Raw genomic sequence first — 3,525 nt, 5'->3', positions numbered from 1 at the left:
CATAGCCCATTGATTAGCCTTGTTGATGTGAGACTTTCTCCTTTTTGTCTTCTCCACATAACCCCCTCATTATATTCTATTCTACCCATAGTGCTATATCCATGGCTCGCGCTCATATATTGCGTGAATGTTTATAGCTAGGTTTGAGATTACTAAAGTATGAAACAATTTCTTGGCTTGTCATCGGGGTTGTGAATGACGAGAGCATTCTTGTGTGACGAAAATGGAGCATGACTAAACTATATGATTTTATAGGGATGAACTTTCTTTGGCCATGTTATTTTGAGAAGACATAATTGCTTAGTTAGTATGCTTGAAGTATTATGATTTTTATGTCAATATGAACTTTTGTCTTGAATCTTTCGGATCTGAATATTCATACCACAATTAACAAGAATTACATTAAAACTATGCCAAGTAGCACTCCGCATCTAAAATTCTGTTTTTATCATTTACCTACTCGAGGACGAGCAGGAATTAAGCTTGGGGATGCTTGATACGTCTCCAATGTATCTATAATTTTTGATTGCTCCATGCTATATTATCTACTTTTTTTGGACATTATTGGGCTTTATTATCCACTTTTATATTATTTTTGGGACTAACCTGTTAACCGGAGGCCCAACCCAGAATTGCTGTTTTTTTTGCCTATTTTAGGGTTTTGAAGAAAAGGAATATCAAACGGAGTCCAGACAGAATGAAACCTTCAGGAACGTGATTTTCTCACTGAACATGATCCAGGAGACATGGACCCTACGTCAAGAAACAAAGGAGGAGGCCACGAGGTAGGGAGCGTGCCTACCCCCCCCCCTAAGGCGCGCCCTCCACCCTCGTGGGCCCCCTATTGCTCCATCGACATACTCCTTCCTCCTATATATACCTACGTACCCCCAAATGATCAGAGACGGAGCCAAAACCCTAATTCCACCGCCGCAACTTTCTGTATCCACAAGATCCCATCTTGGGGCCTGTTCCGGAGCTCCGCCGGAGGGGGTGTCCATCACAGAGGGCTTCTACATCAACATCATAGCCCCTCCGATGAAGTGTGAGTAGTTCACCTTAGACCTACGGGTCCATAGTTATTAGCTAGATGGCTTCTTCTCTCTTTTTGGATCTCAATACAATGTTCTCCCCCTCTCTTGTGGGTATCTATTCGATGAAATCTTCTTTTTGTGGTGTGTTTGTTGAGAAGACCGATGAATTGTGGGTTTATGATCAAGTCTATCTATGAACAATATTTGAATCTTCTCTAAATTCTTTTATGTATGATTGGTTATCTTTGCAAGTCTCTTCGAATTATCAGTTTGGTTTGGCCTACTAGATTGATCTTTATTGCAATGGGAGAAGTGCTTAGCTTTGGGTTCAATCTTGCGGTGTCCTTTCCCAGTGACAGTAGGGGCAGCAAGGCACGTATTGTATTGTTGCCATCGAGGATAACAAGATGGGATTTTCATCATATTGCATGAGTTTATCCCTCTACATCATGTCATCTTGCTTAAGGCGTTACTCTATTTTCATTAACTTAATACTCTAGATTCATGCTGGATAGCGGTCGATGAGTGGAGTAATAGTAGTAGATGCAGGCACGAGTCGGTCTACTTGTCTCGGACATGATGCCTATATACATGATCATACCTAGATATTCTCATAACTATGCTCAATTCTGTCAATTGCTCAACAGTAATTCGTTCACCCACCGTAAAATACTTATGCTCTTGAGAGAAGCCACTAGTGAAACCTATGGCCCCCGGGTCTATCTTCATCATATTAATCTTCCAATACTTAGTTATTTCCTTTGCTTTTTTCCTTTGCTTTTATTTTACTTTGCATCTTTATCACAAAAATATTATCTTATCATATCTATCAGATCTCACTCTCGTAAGTGGCCGTGTAGGGATTGACAACCCCTTATCGCGTTGGTTGCGACGATTTATTTGTTTTGTGCAAGTACGAGGGATTCGCGCGTAGCCTCCTACTTGATTGATACCTTGGTTCTCAAAAACTGAGGGAAATACTTACGCTACTTTGCTGCATCATCCCTTCCTCTTCGGGGAAAACCAACGCAGTGCTCAGGAGGTAGCAAGAAGGATTTCTGGCGCCGTTGCCGGGAAGTCTACGCAAAAGTCAATATACCAAGTACCCATCACAATCCTGATCTCCCGCATTACATTATTTTTCATTTGCATCTCATTTTCCTCTCCCCCACTTCACCCTTGCCGTTTTATTCACCCTCTCTCTCTATCCTCCCTCTCTTTCTCTATTTGCCTCTTTTTGCCCGCTTGCTTTTGGTTTGCTTGTGTGTTGGATTGCTTGCTTGTCACGATGGCTCAAGATAACACTAAATTGTGTGACTTTACCAATACCAACAACAATGACTTATTAGCACTCCGATTGCTCCTGTTACCAATGCTGAATCTTGTGAAATTAATGCTGCCTTGTTAAATCTTGTCATGAAAGATCCGTTTTCCGGCCTTCCTAGTGAAGATGCCGCTACCCATCTAAATAGCTTCGTTGATTTGTGTGATATGCAAAAGAAGAAAGATGTGGATAATGATATTGTTAAATTGAAGCTATTTCCTTTTTCGCTTAGAGATCATGCTAAAGCTTGGTTTTCGTCTTTGCCTAAAAATAGTATTGATTCATGGAATCAATGCAAAGATGCTTTTATCTCTAAGTATTTTCCTCCCGCTAAGATCATCTCCCTTAGAAATGATATATGAATTTTAAGCAACTTGATCATGAACATGTTGCACAAGCTTGGGAGAGGATGAAATTAATGATACGTAATTGCCCTACTCATGGTTTGAATTTGTGGATGATTATACAAAAATTTTATGCCGGATTGAATTTTGCTTCTAGAAATCTTTTAGATTCGGCCGCGGGAGGCACTTTTATGGAAATCACATTAGGAGAAGCTACTAAACTCCTAGATAATATTATGGTTAATTATTCTCAATGGCATACTGAAAGATCTACTAATAAAAAGGTGCATGCGATAGAAGAAATTAATGTTTTGAGTGGAAAGATGGATGAACTTATGAAATTATTTGCTAGTAAAAGTGTTTCTTATGATCCTAATGATATGCCCTTGTCTACTTTGATTGAGAATAATAATAAATCTATGGATGTGAATTTTGTTGGTAGGAACAATTTTGGTAACAACGCCAATGGAAGTCATTGGAAGAATTGTTGCTCATGAGATGTCACTCAAGGATAAGGAAGAGCTTCACAACAAGTCAAGTGGTGCTTACAAAGCCTCATGTGATGTTCCTACATACATCAATTGAGAAGCAAGCCTTCAATGAAGAATTGAGCCTAATGGTGAAGAACTTCAGCAAGTTCTACAAGAATAGAAGCAAGGAAAGAAGTTCCAAGTCAAGGTCCTATAATGACAAAAGATCTTCGAATCGTGAACATAATTGCTACAATTGTGGAAGACCCGGACACTACTCCAATGAGTGTACGGCTCCCTACAAAAGAAGAGAAGATTCACCCAAAAGGCGAAGTAGAAGAGAAGAATCACCA

This window comes from Triticum aestivum, chromosome 3A (genome assembly GCF_018294505.1).
Source record: "Triticum aestivum cultivar Chinese Spring chromosome 3A, IWGSC CS RefSeq v2.1, whole genome shotgun sequence".
NCBI classification, from domain to species: domain Eukaryota; kingdom Viridiplantae; phylum Streptophyta; class Magnoliopsida; order Poales; family Poaceae; genus Triticum; species Triticum aestivum.
Note: the sequence above shows the minus strand (reverse complement) of the source record.